We start from the raw sequence: 7,372 nt of genomic DNA, 5'->3' as shown, positions 1-7,372 counted from the left end.
TTGACCCTACACAGCAACTAACTGGTACCTCGGTCAATAAAAAGCTAATGCAAGGCTAATAGTTTCAATGATATAATGAAGTGACATAAAATACACAGACAACTGTAGTGACACACAGCTAACGCAATTCCCAACAGTGAAATAAATGGTCACCTGCATCATCAAAGAGCCTAGAATGACTCATTATAAAGCATGAGAAAAGGTTTCAATAACTGTACAGCCAGATTGGAGAGCTAGTAAAAAACGCAAATAAATGCACATACAAAACACCATTTACCACACTTGCGCACATAAAAATATATAATTCCACCAGCATTTCGCTGCATAAAATATATAAAAGTTGTGACAAAGCAGTAACTGAAAGACGGAAGGAGCTGCACTACCCATGTTGAAAAAAAAATATTGAAAGTGACATACATGCATATTTAATCTGACAGAAAACGTCTTTCCATGCTATATATTACAAAAACTGTACAACAACGTTAAGAACAAACGAGATGAGAAGCTATACCATTCTTGCGGAAATGAATAGTGCAAGTACATATATCTCAATTTTACGGATACATTGGTAATTTGGTGTGTGTACATACTTTACAAACAGCTCAAACAAAGATGAGAACGGTGAAATAAGGTAGGAACACACAATAATGCTGACTCAACTAGAAGTTTGTTCGTGACGACAAAGATATTAAGCACACTGGCCAACTTGACAAAGAAATAGCCATACATGCGTGGCAGACAGCCCGGTGCAACAAAAAACAAGGAACGAAAGACGTGTTTTGTAGTATAAATAAGCAGGTAAAAAAACACTGAAAGATGTCCTATAAGTGATACCACCAAACAAGGAGAGTTCTTTTAAAAATCCCAACTCTTTCCTATTAAGAGCAACAGATAGCTTATGCATTTGTCTTCTTTGCAATCAATAAATAAGGCTTCCATAATTTCTCTTGTGTTCTGGTCTTTGTGATGAAACAATTGTTCGTTCTACCCCTTACAGCAGAAAACACAATTTTGTTTAATCACAAAGGCCACGCATACATGGTTTCTTATCTTTGTCAAGTTCCAATGTGTTTACAACCTGTCTTCAAGAATAAACTTCTAGTTGAGTCGGCGCTTGTATGTGTTCTTACTTATTTCATTATCCTCGTCTGTGCTGCTGCTTCAAGTACGCATGTACCACTTGGTTAGGCTGATAAACATTCTCACAAGAAAAAGGAACTACCTCCACTCACAAGGTAGCCAATTCTTTACAACTAAAAGGCAGAACACATCGAAAGTAAGCCTTCACAGCGTCCATGAAAGTAAGTCTTCACAGCGTCACAGCGTACACCACAGGGCAGAATAAAAAATAGTTAAAAATCCCACTTGACGCAGAGTGGCAACAGAGATACGAGCTTCCTGGTGAATCAGCCGCAGATCAATGGATGTCTCTTGCGAGAAACGACGCCAAGCTGTTCTTGACGAACGACACGTTAGCACCTGGGCATTTGGTGCATGTGTAACCTGTAGAGAAGGGAATGTAGACAGAATTAGATAATGCAAATTAAAGATCTGTCACACAATATACATAACCACGCACCAAATATTAGTACTCACTACACTGGCAATTAAAAACTTGCGTCTCTTTCAAGAGGGCCGTCGCGAAAATGATGAAATGGATTGTTACAGTAAATCTTAAAAAAGATACGCACAGCGATGTTTGTTTCACACCGGTGAAATATATTCCCGGCTCTCTCACAACACGAAAGACCATGCTATAGTACACAGCCGATACCAAGCAGCAGTCCGAATCTTCGGGAGCAGCAGGGCAGACCTAAAAATTCGCCGAGAGCAATGCGCGCGCGAGCGTGCTAGTGAGAACCGGCACCGCTTCTTTCAAGCTTAGTATCCGCTGCTGCGTGGCTAAGAACATTCCGCGCGATTTGTGTGCCGCGCGTTGCGTACGCGTCCTGTGCGCATTGCACGCTTGCGTCTGTGCAGTGAGCTATCTTCTGAGCGTGCCATTCCTCGCCGCGCTAACGGTGCTCGAGTGCGGCGCTTAGCTTGAGGCGCCGATGAGCCGTCTGGCGTTCCTTTCGTTTCTGCAAGCAACGCACATTCGAGTCAGCCCAGCTCAAAGAGGTATCAGAGAACGGCGGCGCGATTGAGTTATCGCCTATTAAAAGCGTGCAGTACGCCTTAAACGGCAACACGTCACGTTTGATAAATATGCTTACTGCGGTTGGGGTGGCGATGTGTGATAAGGCAAGCCCGTCGGCGGCTTTGCCGACGTCGCCACCACGCCTCTGTTCATTTACGATGTGTATCCGTGTAATCATCGCGCCGATGCAGGACTTATTGGTAGGCTGTTCTCCACACATACCGAAAAGGCGAAATATATTTTGCAGCACACCGCGACATTAGCCACAACGCAAATAGAGGCGCAGTTAACGACTACGCGGGAAAATGTGCACACTAGCCTTAAGGTATACGATGAGCCACTACAGATTAAGAATATTTTTAACACGAAAGTGTTTTATGCCGGGGTCCACCAAGACTTCACTGACGTATTTCCGTCACGGAAATACGTCATAGAACATAATACAAAGAAAAAAACCAGAAGAAAAAGTTCCACAAACATGCAAAATTTGGAAATCGAACCCACGACCTCTCGGTCCGCGACGATAGATCGCCGAGCGTTTAACCCATTGCGCCACAAACGCATTTGCAGAGAGCTGCACAGACGCGCCTTATATATCTAACACTCCTCCGTGTACCCGCGCTCTTGCTCGGGGCGGTGCCGCCGCCTACGAGCAGAAAAGAGAAGTACTGCATTATGACACTAAAGCCCGGCCCACATTCAGCGTTTTCACCGGCGTTTCCTGCCGTTGCGTCTCTCGGCGTCGTTGCATCAACGGCGCCGGAGAGGTCACCCAGCCACATGAGACGCACGCAAACAGCGCCAGTCCAGCGTCGCACAATGTGACCAGACAGATTTAACCAGAAGCAGTGTGCAATGTCATTCAAGTGAACTATGAGTAATGTTCCCGATTAAGGTTTTTAAGCCCTGTTTATAGTTCTGCGGCACACACACACACACACACACACGCACACACATTCACGGCAGCGCGCTCGAAGGTACGAGCGGCTGCTTTCTCAGACGGCGCCGCCTCGCCGACGAGACACTGGCGCCACATGGTGGCACGCACGCGAAATGGTTGCTGCTGAAGTCGCTTGCAAAAGTTGCCAGCAGCGCGGCCGCGGCCTGATTGGTCGGCGCCAAGTCGGCGCTCATCGATCCGCTTCCGGCGGCGGCGCCGGCGCCGAGATTTCTGGTGTGCCTTGAGTACGACGTTTCGGCTTGGCGCCTCCCTCAGCGTCGACGCTGAGCGGCGCCGGGTCACGAAACGCCAGGAAACGCCGGGAAAACGCCGAATGTGGTCGGGCCTTAACGCGCACCGACAGTGAACGCTTCGGTGGTCTCAGCACTACGACGCCTCGATGCCAGCATTCGAAGGGACGCTGGCATCAAGAAGCACTACCAACTAGGTGGCGTTCACCGTACTCAGCACAGCGGAGCGTGGCCTCCGCAATTAGCTCTGAAAATGTTTCTGAAGTTGATCGCGGAGGCTGCAATTACGACGCGCTGTACGCGCTGATTTGACTCGGTGACGATTCAGTTACGTGCTTTGTCTTGCGCGTTGTATTAGTGTGTCAGTTACGTGCTTCGTCTTTCGCGTTGTGCTAGCGTGTGCAGCGTAGTGCAGCTTCCATATGCACGACGGTTGCTCATGGTCATCGACGTTGGTAGTCGTGATGGAGGAGACGTGCCACCAGGCGTCAGCGTGGGTGCATCAACGCCTAAGGGCGCTTTAGCCACGAAACACCAATAGACATTATATATCAATGTGCAATAAACATTACACAACTTCTGTGAAGACACGTTTCACTTTCGTGTTCTATACCGATTCCTATATAAGAGGGATCAACCACATTTTTTTTAATATCGCAGTGTCGCTACAAAGGCGAAGCATCAATTGCGATAGCAAATTAGTAGATAATATTACGAACATTCCAATCGAAGCAGCGGCGGCAGCAAGCGCTAGCTTCGCGCGCTTTCGCTCCAGGGCATGCGGTTTGCCTGCAGAAAGTGAACGGTGTGCTTAACATCTGACGATCGTCCAAGTAAAAAAAAGAAAAAAAAACGCGGCTATGTGCTCAAGAAAACGAAATCACTTACCTGTGTGCAGAAGTCAGGCTGCGGCTTTGTTCGCCTTCCTTCCATCATGAATTCTGCCGCGCAACTCATCAAAACTGCAAGGCTCGAACATCACCCGAAGACCAGTAGCTGCGTCAGCAAACGTCTTCAACGGATAAACATCCCACTTATCATCATAGAGCAATTTCACTAAAACTTGCGTCATGATGTCCAAAAACAAAAGAAAAATGCTTCCAACAAAGCGCGCGCGGCACGAACCACCGCACAAGTTCAGACGAGTGACAGAGTCGAAAAGCGGTCACAGCCTCAGTATCGTATTAAGTTAATAAAATCGTTCCTACTAAAAATAACCACTAAAATCCATAAATAATGATTGATAATTTTTTTCATAGAAAACATAATAAGTTCTGAAGGAAAACTTAATTTGTAGCGTAAAAAATAAATAATGCGATGAACAAAATTGCGACTACGAAACTAACGGCACACTGGATACCGTTGCAAAAGACTGCTCACAATAAAGTCACGCACGCACGCACACACTTAAACAGTCATGCTCAATCACTGGTTTGGCGTTTATTGCGTCACCTATGAGTAAAAGTTATTACTAATATCTTTATTTTTATGAACAACAACTTGTTTAAGTATATTTGCAGCATCTTTGCAGATGACGCGGTAAAAGTAGTGTATAACGTGGGCGCGTAACTGTTGTTTGATTTCTTTCATTTCTGTTTGGCCTTCGTTTGTTTCACTGAACATAGGAGAGCTGCAGGCTTGGGAGGCTTCCATGGCAAGAATTTTATCGCATGCTTCTGCAAGGCGAGTGTCGGGAGCAGCCGCTGAGACAGCGATTAGCTGCGTAATGTTGCGGCTGTTGCTGAATCCGAAACTCTTTCAACGCGCTGTGCTCTCAAAGCGCGTTCGTTGTTTGATATCTAGTACCACGGCCGTTGGATAAAAAAATGTATTATGCTTTCGAGACACAGGGCGTGGCACAGGAAATTCTAAGACCTCTGAAGTGTATGTTTACAGCCTGTGCGCGCTTGCATCCTACGGCTCGCACAGCGCGTCCGATGCTCAAAGGTAGCGTCGTCGCTTGTCGGCGCCTGCCTTATCGCCACCATCCGCGCTGCCGCCATGTCTACTTTTGGGGAACTCCCCATGCACGCAGTCACCGTGTTTGCAAGTGAATTTCACATTCTTTTGCTCCCTAAAACGTGCGCATTTTGGATCGCACCTATGGCTATGCCATATGTTGTATGTTAAAATGACGATGGCATTTGTACGCCATCGAGCAAGTCACTCGTGGGCGATCATGAAGATGGTTCAACGTCGCAGTTTCTACGTAGCGTAAACGGCTACGAAAGCGGGCTGGTCCCGGACATAGTACAGTCTAACATGGCGCCTCAAAGCGCGAGCTGTCGCAAGAAGACGAGGAAGTTACATGGGGCGCGCGCGCCGAGCAATCAAAGCGCTGACTGGTTTTGGAACGAGAGACGTACGCGTGCGCTCGTGGCCTAAAGGTTTAGAGCACCGGGCTGCTGCGCTCGAAGGTCAACGTTCGGTACCAAAGTCGGTCACACACTGTTTTTTTTTTATGAAAGCGAGCCCAAACTAGAACCTACCTACCTACCGCAAAGTGACAAGAATGAGGCAAAGATTGCTTCTTAATAAAGTTTTGAAATGTCGCCTTCATATGCGAGTCCTAATTAGTATATGATAAACTCAACTGCTACACAACAAAAAAACAACTACGAAAATCAACACAAATTACTCAATAAATTATTTATTGAGAAGCTCTCAATGGTAATATCATTGTGCAACTGTTGAGCGAACTCAAAGACTTTAGAGACTTTGTTGAAAGTCCGTTGATTCAACAATACCCAAACAATACGTCAATAGAAAATCAACAGTCATTTTTGTACGGGTTATTTGACCGACTAGGGGTGTTGGACGTTTCTTTGGCAAGAAAACAAAAGTAGTCGCCCTGGCATTGTCCGATAAATGTCCATACTCTGACAGTCCACGACTCGGCCGCACGAGAATGAAGCCACGTGTCCAGCTTTCAATAAAAAACGACTACAGTGCAAAAGCTTGTAATACTCGCCTTCGCGCACTACCGTTAAATGTCGCACGTTTAATAAAAGGAAAAGAAAGATGAAGTAGCACTGTGCTTTTTGATCACCTCGGAAGGGGACTACTTCCAAGAACGCCGAACGCAGATGACTCTACCTACTGCAAAAATGTTTAGGTGTTTTCGTCGAACGAGACAGTGACCTTATGTTAATGTATTGAGACGCTGCCCAAAACAAACAGGAAGAAAACAACAAGAGACGGGAAAGAGCGCACACTACCTAATACCACCATTTTTGGGCACTTGTACTTTGGATTCACTTTTAAAGCAACGGCTTGCGCGAGAGAATATATCCATTTTTCCAACAAGGAATCGACCCACCACCCGAAATTCTCTTTCTGCGTGCTGATATGCGCCATCCAATAGAAAACCGGATTTACAACATGTCTATGCCACCGTATCCGCAGTGGCAGACACCAAGCTGCTTTTTGTAAACGACACGCTGTGCCCCACTTGCTCGAAAAAAATTATCGGCACTCAGTCGCAAGAAGACAGAACTGCGCCTGTATTCGAAACTTGTATGTGTATTGCGCCTGGCTTGAGCGTAATAAGTAATAATAATATTAACTACAATAATATTAACAATAAGGTCAATTTCGCCCGACAGGCGAATCACTCATTGCGACAGAAATTTATTAGACAGCTGTGCAAACTAAGGTTAGCGTTTTATCAGCTGCATAAACGGCTGTAAACATTCGCTTACTAACTAAATTAACCTGCACGTTGTCACGCGCGCACAATTACAAACGAGCACATCTCTCTCGATAAGCGCGGACACTCGCTGTCAAAACGATGGCGTAGGGGAGAGTGGCAGTAACAGCGAGCGAATTGTCCATCGTGCTACTTCTAGCTGCAACGCTAACTAATTGCGCCGAGAATACACCGCACACGAAGGCATCAGGGGCACTTTAACGAAAAGCTATTCCAAACTGCTTCTATTCTATTTTTGCAATCAGGCCTCCATGATTGCCCAACTTCACTTGTCTTTCACGCAACGTAAAAGAAAAATATTAGCGTAGCTTGCACGGGAGGCGCAATGCTAC

General features: G+C 46.1%; 1 long non-coding RNA gene across 1 annotated transcript; it reads right to left on the bottom strand.

The window, feature by feature from the left end:
* Positions 1-828: 828 nt before the first annotated feature.
* On the bottom strand, positions 829-4,521 carry LOC125940515 (uncharacterized). The gene is made up of 3 exons (XR_007463716.1): positions 4,220-4,521; positions 4,051-4,120; positions 829-1,503 (listed from the first exon to the last, which is right to left on the bottom strand). It is a non-coding gene; the product is annotated as an uncharacterized LOC125940515 (long non-coding RNA).
* Between the last annotated feature and the right edge of the window lie 2,851 nt (positions 4,522-7,372).

Source organism: Dermacentor silvarum, chromosome 10 (assembly GCF_013339745.2).
Source record: "Dermacentor silvarum isolate Dsil-2018 chromosome 10, BIME_Dsil_1.4, whole genome shotgun sequence".
NCBI lineage: Eukaryota > Metazoa > Arthropoda > Arachnida > Ixodida > Ixodidae > Dermacentor > Dermacentor silvarum.
Note: the sequence above shows the minus strand (reverse complement) of the source record. Positions and strands in the feature narration are given on the sequence as shown.